The sequence below is a fragment of the Bubalus kerabau genome, chromosome 14, assembly GCF_029407905.1.
Source record: "Bubalus kerabau isolate K-KA32 ecotype Philippines breed swamp buffalo chromosome 14, PCC_UOA_SB_1v2, whole genome shotgun sequence".
NCBI lineage: Eukaryota > Metazoa > Chordata > Mammalia > Artiodactyla > Bovidae > Bubalus > Bubalus kerabau.
In genome coordinates, this window is record NC_073637.1 from 35,374,787 (window position 1) to 35,391,284 (window position 16,498).

Consider the following 16,498-nt stretch of genomic DNA (forward strand, 5'->3'; position numbering starts at 1 on the left):
TTTGAACTGTGGTGTTGGAGAAGACTCCTGAGAGTCCCTTGGACTGCAAGGAGATCCAGCCAGTCCATTCTGAAGGAGATCAGCCCTGGGTGTTCCTTGGAAGGACTGATGCTGAGGCTGAAACTCCAGTACTTTGGCCACCTCATGCGAAGAGTTGACTCATTGGAAAAGACTCTGATGCTGGGAGGGATTGGGGGCAGGAGGAAAAGGGGATGACAGAGGATGAGATGGCTGGATGGCATCACCAACTCAATGGACGTGAGTTTGAGTGAACTCCGGGGGATGGTGATGGACAGGGAGGCCTGGCGTGCTGCAGTTCATGGGGTTGCAAAGAGTCGGACACGACTGAGTGACTGAACTGAACTGAACATATATATATATGTACATATTATGTACATACAGTTGGAATTTCTTTTTCCTAAGAGTATGCATTGCTTTTATTTTCAAAGTCTAGTTTATTAATAAATAAAAGTTTTAAAAGAAAAAACAGAAATCAAATAATAGCAACTGTGTAAGTTATTTAATGTTCAACAAGTAGAAATGCTATCTTATTGCCTACTTAAACTATAGATATAATATCTGTTAATTGGATGCATGATCCATATTATACAGCTAAAAATACATTTCCATGAAGAAGGGACTACATGAAAAAAATTAGTTGAAGAGGGCAAAAAGTCAACAATTAATCATTATATTTGAGATCTTAAAGTTCATTACCATTTATGTGATCTATTGCTATTCACAATAAATGTAATGATCATCAATCTGTTAGATAGTTTATATATGAAGTGTGCTTTCTAATCACTAAGTTAACATTTATAAAAGATGACTATCTCAGAGCAAAATACCAAGTATGGAGACTTTCTAAAATTGGCAAGTGAATAGGAAAAAATTTGCAGTGCTCCCTACCAATAATTACATTGTTTGTGCCTCAAATATGTACTCAGGACTCTTTGGTAGTCCTGGTAGATTTAATTATTCAGTCCTGGTGGCTCAGACGGTAAACCATCTGCCTACAGTGTGGGAGACCTGGGTTTGATCCCTGGATCAGGAAGATCCTCTGGAGAAGGAAATGACAACCCACTCCAGTACTCTTGCCTAGAAAATCCCATGGACGGAGGAGCGTAGTAGGCTATAGTCCATAGGGTCGCAAAGAGTTGGACACGACTGAGCGACTTCACTTGGCAAAACCAACAAAAATTATGGCTTAAATGGTAAGTGAGTATGAGGACCACTGTTCTTTAATTTCCCTCAATTATTGAGACCTGAAACACATCATTGGTCAAGCTCTTGTGCAAGAAATACCTCAGAAGGAAACGATAAAAAAAAAAAATAGAAACATACCATTTAAACCTGAGCTAAAGGCACACTTGCATTGTGAGCTGTGGTTCACATCCCAATTCAGTGAAAGTATAACTTTGCAAATACTTGTCTATTAACAAGCTTGGACTTGAAACTGATTTCAAAATGAAAAAACACAGAAGTATAGAAATGTCTAGTTACGCAGTTGTATGCAGAATGCATCTAAAAAAGATATATGAGCTATTCATATTTTGCATCCATAAACAGAACTAGCTAATTAATTTTTTTTTCAAATTTATAAGGGAACAACTAGTTCTTTAGAGAAAATTTTAAAAGATTAAAAGTTAACATCAGAAAAAAATCTCTTTCAAATTTCAGCTCACTTCCATTCTATTTCTGTTATATTACCCCATCTCACTACCTGGAAACCATGTAAAGCAGCTCACATTCAACCCCATATAAAGTAGAAAGGAAAGTGAAAGAGAGAAACACACACACATACTCATACACATTCACACATACCTATACTAAACCAAGGAAGAAAATGTAGCACTGTAGCTTCATGTTTTCAAATAGTAATGAGGATATATAGCTGATACTTTATATATAAATCCTTCCCTCTGCTACATATTCCATGTTTGTTTGGGTTTGTTTGTTTTTTTTTTTTCTATAAAATACATTTCTTGTTCAGAATCCATGTTAAATGATTCACCAAAGCGTCTTACTCATTTCATGTCTTACTCACCAAGACAGGGAATAAGATACGCAATGATTTTTAAGTCAGAAGTACAGCAAGCACAGAAAACAAGTGCATGTCAAAATAAGCACTTATTCCATTGAATACAATTCCTCCAGATAGAACAGATCTAACATAATCTATCTTCTGCTAGAATATGATGCCCTATTGGGGGCTTAGCTTGATTATTTGCAATAGACCAAGTGTGCATTAATTAGCAGTAGTTTGATCCACCTTTGTGAGAAGGAATCCAGATTCTTAGGTTTCCAACCCTGCTCCTCCAGTCCCCTTCTTTATATGCTCTTTGACAGCTTTGAGGTGACTGGAAAACAGACCACCTCCAAAAGGCCAGGGCACAGAAGACCTCAAGTGTTCTTTCATAACTTTTAACCATATCAGTCTTACAAATATCCAAAAATTATTGAATTTTGGATAGTTCACCTAGCTTTGTTTATATGCAATCAGAACTATTCTACTAAAAATGATAGTTTTTCACTTAATAAGATAACCTATAGTTTAGTCTACTCGTCCTAACTCAGTTCAGTCGCTAAGTCGTGTCTGACTCTGCGACACCATGGGCTGCCGCACGCCAGGCCTGCCTGTGCATCGCCAACTCCCAGAGTTTACTCAAACTCATGTCCATTGAGTCAGTGATGCCGTCCAACCATCTCATCCGCTGTTGTCCCCTTCTCCTCCTGCCTTCAATCTTTCCCCTTATTCTAACATTCACTTTTAAATATATTATTATCTTTATAAACAGCTCTCAGATCTAGACAGTTCTACTGTTTATATAAACAGACTATTTTATGCAGGTCATATGCTATACCTTCATTTATATTTTTTTATCTCTACTTTAGGGTTTTCCTGTTAGCTTAGATAGTAAAGAATCTACCTGCAATATGGGAGACCCAGGTTCAATCCCTGGGTCAGGAAGATCCCTTGGAGAAGGGAATGGCAATCCACTCCAGTATTCTTGCCTGGAGAATCCCTTGGACAGAGGAGCCTGGTGGGCTACAGTCTATGGGGTCACAAAGAGTCCAACATGACCAAGCAACTAACACTCATTTCTACTTCAGCCATTGCATTCTCCTCTTTTCCATCCTAGTATCCTGATCAGATGCTATTCAGCTCATGCCAGAGTTGGGTTGCTTTCTCCTCATCTATATTGATTTGCTTTAAGTAATTCAACTATTTCAATAACATGTTCAGATTGTGTGAAAAAGCCCTGTATCTTTTGCAATTACTTTACATGCATGATTTCAGTTTAGATTCACAATACATCTAGGAGGTGAGGTAAGCAAGGAAGGTATTCATTCTTCCTTTCTTACGCTAATTTAATATTTTAACTTGCTTTCTTAATAAAGCAGTTGGGGTTTACAGAAAGATTAAGCAGAGCGTCCCCATGTCCATGCTGTCCACATACGTGGTGTCCCATATTATTAAGGTCTTGCACTAATGTGGTACATGTCTTACAATTGATGAATCAGTATCAACACCTTGTAATTAACTAAAGTCCATAGTTTACATTAAGGCTGTCTCCATGTGTTGTTCTGTATAGAACTCATAGAGATTTCATAAAATGTATAAAGTGCTTTGTGTCTGTCTGCTCAGGCTGCCATAACAAAATACCATAGACTGTATGGTTAAATAAGAGAAATTTATTTCTCACAGTCTGGAGGCTGAAAGTCCAACATCAGGATACCAGCAGGTCAATTTCTACTGATTCTCTATGCTTTTGTGTGTGTGTGTGCGTGTGTGTGTGTGTGCGTGTGTGTGTGTGCACGCATGCACACGCTCAGTTCTATCTCTTTGCAAGCTCATGGATGGTAGCCCACAAGGCTCCTCTGCCCAAGGAATTTCTCAGGCAAGTATACTGGATTGGATTGCCATTTTCTACTCCAGAGGATCTTCCCAACCCAAGAATCAAACCTGTGTCTCCTGCATTGGCAGGTGGATTCTTTACCACTGCACCACGAGGGAGGTTCTCTTCCAGGTTGCAAATAGCTACCTTCCTGCCATGTCCTCTCATGGTGGAGTGAAAGAAAGAGTTTTCAGAACTCTCTGATGTCTCTTCTTGCTGCTAAGTCACGTCAGTCGTGCCCGACTCTGTGTGACCCCATACACGGCAGCCCACCAGGCTCCACCATCCCTGGGATTCTCCAGGCAAGAATACTGGAGTGGGTTGCCGTTTCCTTCTCCAGTGCATGAAAGTGAAAAATGAAAGCAAAGTCGCTCATTCGTGTCCGACTCTTCGCGACCCCATGGACTGTAGCCTACCAGGTTCCTCCATCCGTGGGATTTCCCAGGCAAGAGTACTGGAGTGGGTTGCCATTGCCTTCTTCAGATGTCTCTTCTTAGAAGAGCACTAATCCTACCAGATTAGGGCCCCACTTTACAACCCTACTTAACTTTAATTATTTCTTTATATGCTCCATCTCCAAATACAGTCATATTGGGGGGTATGATTTCAACTTTGGAAGGCCAAAATGTATTAGAATTTTTCTCTCCTCTATCCCAATCTTCATGGTTTACATGGAGCTGAGTCTATGTCCCAGCTTCAGAGGTAAGCACGTGCTCGGATGAACACATGTTGGCCAATGAGACTATTCCATTTCTCTGGACATGGTGATTGATTCAGGGATTGTCATATGTTCTAAATCACACAAATCAAAAGAAGTGGCTGGAAATGTGGGCAAAGAGGCTTTCTCCTGAGATTGCTAAAATTTTAACACATGAAACCAGAGTTGCTGATGGCCTTTTCTGCCATCACTGAGAAAAGTCTAAGATTAAAACCAGTACACATAACAAAAAAGAAGAAAAAGTGGGAGAAAGAAAGCTTCTACAGCCTGTAATACATGAGGTCAATATATGAACCTCTGGATTTCATAGTTATGAAAAGAAACAAATGTTCTTCCTTTTCATACTAATGTCAGTTTGGATTTGTTTCTATCACTTGCTACTGAAAGAATGCAGGCTAATAAATCTAAGTTGATTTTCATTAAAATTTATAAAACTGGTTTCAAAATTGTATCTGAACTTGACTGTTGATGATCTTCTATCCATCCAAAGATATATAAATTGATATTTTTTAGAGAAATTGTCACTAATTATTGAGCCCTACAATTATAACCTCTAATGGGAAAAGGCAGATTTTGTAGTAAAAAGAAACAGGAAAAAAGAGATCTTTATAGGAAATATATACTTTAAAATATTTGGATAAATCTTTCTATTTTATTTTCACACTTTTGCCTTGTTTTCACAAGTTGCAACTGAGAACCCTGAAGCCTAAATAATATAAAGCAAGAAAGGGTAATACACATTCACTATCATTAAATATTACTTATAGGATATTGAAAAATTCAAATAAAATGATACCTCTCAGTTTTCCATTTGCTTTTATGTTTATCAAAATACAAATGGAACCAAGTCATTGTTACATCATATTATATAGCATGAATTTATATATGCTATATATCATGATATCAAAATTGAAATATAATCTTGATAGAGTATTTTGATTTGCAGGATACAAAATTACTTCAACATCATAAAAATATAATTTAATGGTATTTGGATAGAGTTATTTCCAACATATGTATGAATTAACCTCAAGATTTACGAGTAAGGGGGTAAAACTAATGTTTCTTCAAAGATTTCCTTCCAGCCCTAATACGTGGCAACATAAAGCCTGCCCCCTGCAGACTGTGTCATTTGGTACCCCCCACCCCCCAGAAGAGCCCCCTTACTATGCGGCTGCATTGGTCCAAGGCAGAGCTGGCTTTCTCCCCCTTCAGGCTAATTTTCTGGTTCGAACACACATGCTCTGAGGCGTATAAACTGCTTTACTTCCCTTATTAAGACATTGACATAGTGTCCCCGGAGTAGTGAAGAAAGACTTCAAAATTGAAATGAACCACCCTTGGGGTTTAATGTTCTTGTCCTGTAGAGTTTCTTCTTTTTCTTTCTTCTGTTCTTTTCTCCTTTCTTTTTCTTTTAATAAAGACTATAACAGCAGGGAATATACAGACCCTGAAATCTCTGGAAAATGAAATGTTTCCACAGCACTGAGATGCATTCAGGGCTAAGACAGAAATTTAGGTGCCTCTATTGTTCTTTTGTAAGAGGAGTTTTAAAACACACACACACACACACACACACACACAGATAAAACAGAAATAACTTCAGGATGATGGGAGAGGCCCATGTTTCTGGATATACTGCACTCATCATTTTCAGGGTGTGTGGTGATAAAAGAAAGTGAAGGAAAAAGGGAAATTTTCCTAATCAGCATTCCATCAACCATGTGGATACACCAAAGAAAATGAAAATGGTTGGTTTTGTACACGTTAAAGTGACTTTTCAAAAGGAGGGACTTGAGAATCAATGACACTGAGCGCCTGTTGCTAAATTCATTGTTGATTTTTACTTGGAACTTTTTTTTAGTGCACTTTTCTCTATTTCTTATTTAGTGGCATAGCTTCATCATATATATTTACATATGTTCAAAAACATACATATATATATGTATTATGTCTTTCTGTTCATTTCACTCTTTAAATTCAGATTTCTGATGTTTCATTGTTCTAGAAAATCTCACTTGAAAGAAATATAGGGGTTTTAATTTTTAAAAAGCAATGAATTGTTTAATAAATATATAAATTATTCATTTAAAAGATTAAAAAAGAGGAGCTATGCTCTTTATATATGTAATCTTTTTCTTCTTAAAAAGTTCTTTATTTGATATTTGTCAGATGGTAATGGTAGTATATGATTGTTGTAGCCAATTAAAATAATATAATAAATATGTTGCTGTTGTTTGGTTGCTAAGTCCTGTCTGACTCACTGTGACTCTATGGACTGTAGCCCGCCAGGCTCCTCTGTCCATGGGATTTCCCAGGCAAGAATACTGGAGTGGGATGCTATTGCCTTCTCCAGGGGATGTTCCTGACCCAGGGATCAAACCCACGTGTCCTACATTGGCAGGCAGATCCTTTACCACTGAGCCACTTGGAAAGCCCAATAAATATGTAGGCATGCAAAAATAATCATTTCCTGTACACTCCCTTCCCCCACCTCATCTGCCTACCACCATCTTATCCCACTGACTTAACCAATATAACACCCTGGACATATCCATTCATGCTGCTAAATTCATTTATTTTGTATGAGCATGTTTACAGAGGTTTAGGGTGATGTTTTTAATGAAAAACAATTATATATCTTTTGTGAATTGGTCTTTTCATTTTTTGAAAATACATCATAGAAATTCATATAAGGTTTTAGTTATTCATTTTTAAACTTTTGTTATACAAAGTTAAAACATACACAGAAGCAGACAGATTAGTATAATGAATACTCATGGACTAATCTCCCAGCTTAAACAATAAGCAAATTAGTTTTAATATTTTTTTATCTCACTCTCCTTACTCTATAATTTTGAATCAAATTAAACATAATATGGATTCATCTATAAAGTCTAAGATGGGGATTTCCCTAATGGTTCAGTGGTTAAGAATCTGTCTGTCAACACAGGGGACACAGGTTCGATTCCTGATCCAAGAAGATCCCACATGCATCAGGGCAACTAAGCCTGTGCACCATTACTACTGAGCCCGTGTGCTACAACAAAGCACAACCAAAAATAAAAAATGAATAATATAAATTTAAAATTTGTTAATGTCTAAGATGTGTCTCTAAATGATGAAAAATTTTGAACGTGAACATAATAATTCTAAACAATCTCAAATTAATATTCAATCATCATCCAAATTTCCACTGTTTTCTCATAAATTCATTCCTGTTCTCATTTATTAATTTCTTTGTTTGAATTAGGATCCAAATAAGATCCAAACATTGCAATAAATCAATACATCCTTTGTTATTGCTGCTGTTCAGTCGCTAAGTCATGTGCAACTCTTTGTGACCCCATGGACTAAAACACACCAGGCTCTTCTGTCCTCCACTATCTTCCTTACATCTCTCTTAATTTATAGCTTCCCTTCTCTCTTCCTTCCCATCTCTCTGTCTCTGTAACTTATATTTGGGGCAGAGGGGGAAGGCAGATTGTTGGTTACAGAGTTCCTCACAATCCCACAATCTGAATTTTTGGCTAAGATGCTTCATAAGTAGGGCTGTATATTTCCCCCAAAAGCAGATATGTGGTGTTCTCTCTTTGTGATATTAATAGCCATTAATAGTCAAGGCTGTATATTGTTATCCTACTTATATGCAGAGTACATCATGAGAAATGCTAGGCTGGAAGAAGCACAAGCTGGAATCAAGATTGCCGGGAAAAATATCAATAACCTCAGATATGCAGATGACACCACCCTTATGGCAGAAAGTGAAGAGGAACTCAAAAGCCTCTTGATGAAAGTGAAAGAGGAGAGTGAAAAACTTGGCTTAAAGCTCAACGTTCAGAAAACGAAGATCATGGCATCTGGTCCCATCACTTCATGGGAAATAGATGGGGAAACAGTGAAAACAGTGTCAGACTTTATTTTTTTGGGCTCCAAAATCACTGCAGATGGTGACTGCAGCCATGAAATTAAAAGACGCTTACTTCTTGGAAGGAAAGTTATGACCAACCTAGATAGCATATTGAAAAGGAGAAGGGGACGACAGAGGATGAGATGGCTAGATGGCATCACCAACTCGATGGACGTGAGTTTGAGTGAACTCCGGGAGCTGGTGATGGACAGGGAGGCCTGGCGTGCTGCAATTCATGGGGTCGCAAAGAGTTGGACTCAACTGAGTGTCTGAACTGAACTGAATACAAATTGTATACCTTAAGCTTATACAATGTTACCTGTTAATTATATCTCAAGAAAGCTGAAAAAAAAAAAAGAAAATTTTAAAGATACAAAGCAAACAGAAATCTTCAGCATAAATGTTGGTGTTATTTGTAGTAGAAATATAACTGCTCATCACTAGCCTTGTTTTTGTTTCCCTTTTGGGGCCCACTTCTAACCTCAGAGCTGCAACTTAACTATGAACATAGGTAAGATACTTTACTAACTTTCTGCCTCAGTTTCTCCATTTATAAATTAGAAATAATATTAGAACTTCTCTCATCGAGTGTTTTAAGGATTACATAAGTTAACAAATGGCTTGGAGAATTTTGAGCATTACTTTACTAAGTAAATGTTAAAGTGTGAAAGTGAAAGTGTCAGTCACTCAGTTGTGTCCAACTCTTTGCAACCCCGTGGATTGTAGCCCATAGCCATTAATGTTGTATACCTTAAGCTTACACAATGTTAAATGTTGATTATATCTCAAGAAGGTCTGAAAAAATTAAATAAAATTCCATGGATAGGCTCCTCTGTCCATGGAATTCTCCAGGCAAGAATACTGGAGTAGGTTGTCATTACCTTCTCCAAGGGATCTTCCCGACGCAGGAAACAAACCCAGGTCTCCCACATTTCAGGCAGATTCTTCACCATTTGAGCCACCAGGGAAGCCCTTAAGTAAATGTTAACTGACTATTAATTTAAACATGCTCTTCACACATTCCTACTATTTGGCTTTCTCTTTTAACATTAAAATTATTAATTTTGTAAGTTTCTATTTTCATCACCACCACCTCCATTCTTTCTCATTCAACCTTAAATTCATTCAAATTTGTGCAGGGATTTTTGTCATGGAATGGTATCAGGTACTTTCAAATATGCTTTGATACCGAAACCAAATAAGGATATTACCAAAAAATAGAAATTATAGGTCAATATCCCTAATAAACATAAATGCAAAAATCTTCAACAACAAATATTAACATTCTGAATTCAATAGTTACCATGTCATAAATTACATCCCCAGCATTTATGTATAATATCTTATAACTGGAAGTTTGTTTCTTTTGACCACCTTCACCCATTTTTCCAACTCCCAACATACTTTTTGTTCTTTGCATCTGTGAGTTCAGTTTTTTTAGGGTCCACATATAAGTGGCATCATAAAATATTTGTCTTTCTCAGATAATATTGTATTCTACACTTGAAATTTGCTAATGAAACCTAAGTGTTATTATCAAGAAAAAAGAAGTAAATATTTAGTTAATGGATGTATTAATTAACTCAGTGGCAAGAATCCATTCACAACATAAACATATATCAAATCATCATGTCATATGCATTATTACAAATTTATTTGTCAATTATGTATCAGTAAAGGAGAAAAATGCATTTCTGTGGGCAGCAAACAAAAATTGCAATGGAGCAATTCCTTCAAACTTTGAAAGAAAAGTACTTCCTACCCTGAACTTCAAACCCAGCCAAACTACAGATCAAATGAGAGAGCTAATAAAGGCATTTTCAGACAAACAAAGTCTCAAAAATCTTACCTTCCTTGAACCCTTTTCCTGAAGACTGCTGGAAAATACACTCCAGAAAAATGAGGTCATAAACTAAGAAAAAGGAGTAAATAGAATACAGGAAACAGGAGATCCCACTCTGAAGAGAGATGAGGAATGGCAAACGGATCAAGAGGGAGACCCAAGATGGCGGCTCTGACCCGGCCCACAAGTCAAGGAGGGTTGAAATTTGAAATGTTAGTGAGAATTAACTTTTTTTTACAACTATATAAAACAATAATATAGCATGTGCATCAATTTTTTTTAAAGGTAATTATCTTCAAAGAAAACAAAGCATGCTGATAAAGTAAGAATTACTTAGTACAGGGCTCTGCTGTGATAGCATCTACATTCATGTTGTCATGATAATATAAAGTGTTTGTCTCCGGGAAGAGGAATCTAGGGTAAGACAGAGAGAACTGGTATGTTTCATAATATAATTTGTATAACCCTCAAGCTCTTTCAACTACAGGTATACACAATGGTGCTGAAAGTAAAAGAAACTAAAAATCAATTTTATGAAAATAAGATTACTAGGCTACGTTTTAAAATCATGAATTCCTAAATGAGAATGGACACATCTTCAAAGCTTACTTCCAAATTTTATTTCATTATCAAATCCTTTTATTATTCATGGAGTCTGTCTTTTCTTCAAAAAAGAAAAATTAGAATTAGTAGAATTCATCCACTTATTTATTCAGTCAATATCTATTAAGTCATCTCTGTTTTAAAGGACCTCACAATTCCTCAGGGGAACATTAATCCAAAAATTCTTGGCTGCTGTAGAAAAATTGCATAAACAGAGCTATCAGAGGATAGGAATAGATCTGCCTAGAAGTGTCTCAGAAAGCTTCCCAGAGGTATTTTAGCTAGGTCTGAAAGGGGAGATTATGTAGGGTTTTAATTTATTTTGCAGGTTTTCTAAAAAATTCAATATGGTGAGTGTGCTTTCCAGGTGGCTCAGGGGTGAAGAATCCACCTGCCAATGCAGGAGCCGCAGGGGACTCGGGTTCAATCCCGGGTTGGGAAGATACTCTGGAAGAGGAAATACAAAACACTCTGGTACTCTTGCCTGGGAAACCCCACAGACAGAGCAGCCTGGTGGCCTACAGCCCACGACTCCTTTGTACACAACAGAGGACACAACTGAGCACACATGCACGTGTAGTTGCAACACTAAATAAAAAGGCAGAAATCGAAGTTATGTATATGACTGAACAGCAGCAATAATTCTAAGATAATAGCACCTAATATCATAGCATCTGAGAATCACAACTTTATGTGAGAAATGGAGAGCCTAGTAAAGTTAAACAACTTGCTCAACAATTGCTGAAGACCAAGTAGGACCCAGGGCCTATGGTTTATAGTTCTCAGGACAATGCCTTTTGTATTAACTGTGTCATGTTAGCATCCAGGGACTCTATTAAAACAAAAGTTTAGAATTGACTTTGTTGTTCAGTCACTCAGTCATTTGACTCTTTGCAACCCCATGGACTGCAGCACACCAGACTTCCCTGTTCACCATCCCCTGGAGCTTGCTCAAACTCATGTCCATTGAATTGGTGATGCCATCCAACCATTTCCTCCTCTGTCGTCCCCTTCTCCTCCTGCCTTCAATCTTTCCCAGCATCAGGGTCTTTTCCAATGAGAATTGACTAGGATTGTCTTCATTTTACTGAGAAGAGACATCTATTCTCTCTGTTAATCAAAGATAATACTCTTGGAGGGTTGACTATGCACCGCATACCAAGCTAAGTGCTTTTTGAGCTACCACATTTAATTTGAAAAACAACCCATTATACAAGTGAGGGAATAAGCTTAAAGATAATAATTAACACAATGTAATAGAAATGAGAAGAAGGTTGAAGCCAGGAGCATCTCACCCTATAAGATTCAATTCTGAAGCGTTCTGCTGTACTGATAGAAATAGGGAAAACTTACTCTGTCTTGTTTTCAGGTCCTCCTACTCCCAACTGCTGTTTTCATAGGTTATGAGGTTTAAACAATCATGGATGGAATATTTGTGAATTGGGAATGTCTTATCTGTACATTTATAATTACACTTAAGCAAAAATATGAAATCATTTCACTTCTAAATAAAGTCATATATATCCTTCTCCAAAATTATCAACAGACTTGAAATGTTCATCATTTAAAGCCAGAGAGGCAAATGCAAACTTTTATTAATTGTTGCTGCTGCTAAGTCGCTTCAGTTGTGTCCGACTCTGTGCAACCCCATAGATGGCAGCCCACCAGGCTCCCCCGTCCCTGGGATTCTCCAGGCAAGAACACTGGAGTGGGTTGCCATTGCCTTCTCCTTATTAATTGTTAGGGGCTCCTGGAATATTGTGTTCAATATTCCACAGACTACTGTGAAGCCTTGACAAGATTCATAAGAAGACAGCAGCAATCTATCTATGAACTTCTAATGGTATAGGAACAAGGTATGAAAGATATACTTTTTGCCTTTCCTTAGTGTTTAAAAAATTCTCACATCAAATTAAAGATAGTAGAATGTGTTTCTATGTGTTCTTTCTAAATGTTTTTTCCATAGGTATGACCACTTGTTTGTTTTTTTTTTTACTTTAAAAAATAAGATTCTATTAGTGTTTTATTTAAGGGATGTTGTATTTCAATAAAGAACAACAAGAGTAAATAAATATTATTATAACAGCAAACATTATATTAAATTAAAATGCCTTCAATAGACTAGTTGGATAACTTCTATGGTGATAAGAGTAACAATAACCACTTTAGACAAAGATCTTTGAGGGCAAGTTTGGTGGCCAAAAAAAGTGTATGAACTAGTATAGTGACCATATTTTCTAAACCTAAATTAGAACATACAATTCCACAATGAAGTTTTAAATAAATGACTATATTTAATAGTGTAGAAATATTTTGCAGAGATTTTAAAAGTAAACAGCATTTAAGAAGGTTTTAAATATAAATCATCTTTATATTTAAAGTGATATTTAAAATATATACAAATACGTTCTATTTGGGAATGATCTTGGAAAATTCCAGACTATTGATTCATATAGCAGGGAAAGATTTTGGAGCTGCTGCTCACTGATTGCTCCAAAGAAAAGTCCTTCCACCTTGCCAGACCCATCATCTCCTGAATACTTCACCTTCTTTAGCTTCTGGCTGATATCCATAAGTAGGAGATCAGCTGTCCTGGTCAGCTAGAAACATACATTTCTCTCCAGAATGAGCTGATAGACTTAAGAGCAAACTGAGTCAGGTTCTGAGGGTTCAATTTCTAGAGATAGATATAAGGATGTTACTTTCTATATTAGCTGTAATCTCAGGGTCATCCCCATCAAAATGGGAGGTTCTTACCCTTTCATATGGTTGAAATTGCCCCCCTAATCACTCTTTAGGGGTGGCTTCATTTTAACTTTGGTTTTCATTTTCATTTTCCCTGCTGACCAGGCAATCTGTTATTTTCATGAATGGTCTAGGAATTCTCCAGTCGAGTATGAATTCCTCCAAATCCCAGCTCTATTATCCTTGCTCATGACCTTTAGCCCCAGTCTAAGACTTTTTCCGTAGTCTTCCACGTTTAGCTTCAGGACACTTAGCCAAACCCAACAGGACAAAGTCTTTTAACTTTGGTATAGTTTTTTGGACTTATCCTGGATGATCGTTTTTCTCTTTTTTCCCCACAATAAATATAAAATGTGGGTGCTAGTACATTAACTAAGCTGAACCTCAAGGTAAACCAACTGCCCTTCTTTAATGCCCATGAATAGTCCTTTCAGTTTATCATATTTTCCTGCCTCTTCCTACCCTGTTAGATATTTGTGCTTAAAGGTTAAATCAAGCTTTTCCACTCCTGGATTTCTTTCCTCCTCTTCTTTGTTCCTATGTTGAAATCTTAATGGTAGATTTGTGACATCACTCTCAATTCTTTTCAGATGGTTTCTCAAGCTGATCAAAAACAAGGTGAAGCCAATATATGTTAGTAAAAAAGTAGATCTTCAAACAAGGAGATGGTTTAGAAAAAAAGTATAATAACAACGCTGAGGATACAAAACAACTATAGGTAAATTGCCTTTTCTCTGTATCTTAAAGTCTTTGATCAATTGTGCCAATGTATGAACATTTGAACTCTAAAGAGGCTGGGCAGCTTTCTCAAACCCAAACATCAAAAGCTTTGCTTTTGTTAGAAAAATTTAAATCCATGATACTTTGAAAGGATCTGAAATTCTCTAAAATGAGGTCTAATAATAACCTTTACAAGCAGAAAGGAAAAGAACAGTAGGTTATGTGGCTTCTTGCTTCCATTTTCTCTGGTACATTAGTTGTCCAAAGATGGCATTTTGGCTTGTACCAAATAAAAGGGCAAAGGTTACCAAATGCAAGCCTGGGGAAGCCAGAAGAGAGAACAGCTATTACAATGGAGGGGGAAATCCAAGCTGTCAACTCTGAATGGATAGAAATAGCATGTGTGAAATTGACAAGCAGCAACAGCATGGCACCTTATGAAGGGCCAGGAAATGAATTCTACCCACATTCCTATTTACTACATTAGAACTGCAGTTTTATGGAGGCTTATTCGAAATTCGTAGAGATAAATGCCTGGGTCTTTGATAACTTCAGTAATATCTGGTTGTTTGTTTAGAAAGAAATGTAAACAAGTAAAATATCAGGGTGAGAAAAAATGATACAGAAGAAAACATAAAAAAAGAAAAAAATCAGCCATCATTCAGCTTCTCAAAATGCCCTGTTAACAACTGAGCATATTTCCATCCTCTTACACACCTTGTTTTACAAAGCAGAAACTGACTTGTATACATAATTTTGATTTCTACCTTTTTATTTAATTTCATATTCTGTTTTTCCATGTCATGGAAATGTCTTCATAACCACTGTTGTTAATGTTTGTAGCCCTTTCTGTTGTATGAAATCAGTCCTTAATTTACTTAACTATGTTTAATTCAACGGCACTTTCTCCATTTCTTTGTCGTATTCCAATATATTTTTCACTGGGCAGCTAAGAGTGAGCATTTAAAAACTCAGAGCTGAGCTTCTTACTCTCCTTTTTAAATTGCACACCTTATCATTGCTCATAGAAAAGATCACTATCCTTAGCAGGCTTTTAGGGGGTTTTAAGTCCTTGCTTAAAGTTGGCTTAAAGCTCAACATTCAGAAAACGAAGATCATGGCATCCGGTCCCATCACTTCATGGGAAATAGATGGGGAAACAGTGGAAACAGTGTCAGACTTTATTTTTCTGGGCTCCAAAATCACTACAGATGGTGACTGCAGCCATGAAATTAAAAGACACTTACTCTTTGGAAGGAAAGTTATGACCAACCTAGATAGCATATTCAAAAGCAGAGACATTACTTTGCCAACAAAGGTTCGTCTAGTCAAGGCTATGGTTTTTCCTGTGGTCATGTATGGATGTGAGAGTTGGACTGTGAAGAAAGCTGAGTGCCAAAGAATTGATGCTTTTGAACTGTGGTGTTGGAGAAGACTCTTGAGAGTCCCTTGGACTGCAAGGAGATCCAACCAGTCCATTCTGAAGGAGATCAGCCCTGGGATTTCTTTGGAAGGAACGATGCTAAAGCTGAAACTCCAGTACTTTGGCCACCTCATGCGAAGAGTTGACTCATTGGAAAAGACTCTGATGCTGGGAGGAATTGGGGGCAGGAGGAGAAGGGGACAACAGAGGATGAGATGGCTGGATGGCATCACTGACTCGATGGACGTGAGTCTCAGTGAACTCTGGAGTTGGTGATGGACAGGGAGGCCTGGTGTGCTGCGATTCATGGGGTCACAAAGAGTCGGACACGACTGAGCGACTGATCTTGCTTCTGCATCACTATCACCTGGGAACTTTGAAATGCAGAATTTGCAAATCTACCCAGAATTACCAAACCAGAAGCTGCACTTCTACAAGGTCCCAGGTGACAGCTGAGCACATCAGGACTGAGAGGGTTGGTCTCCATGGTCTGGCTCTCCTGTCGGCGCACTAGCTCACTGAGGACCAGCTTCCTCAGGGCTCCCCGCGATCCATCAGCAGAGACGGACCCTCAGCCTCTCACTCATCACACCCTTTCCCAGGGCCTTTGTGGGTAACACAGACCGAATGTTTGTGT

The 16,498-nt window shown here is 37.5% G+C and overlaps 1 long non-coding RNA gene across 1 annotated transcript in view; it reads right to left on the minus strand.

The window, feature by feature from the left end:
* The window catches only part of LOC129626961 (uncharacterized), a 29,958-nt gene extending 20,461 nt beyond the window's left edge, over nt 1–9,497 (minus strand). The window contains exon 1 of the long non-coding RNA XR_008702335.1: nt 9,409–9,497. This is a non-coding gene — a long non-coding RNA (uncharacterized LOC129626961). The remainder of the gene's footprint in view (nt 1–9,408) is intronic.
* Nucleotides 9,498–16,498: the final 7,001 nt, after the last annotated feature.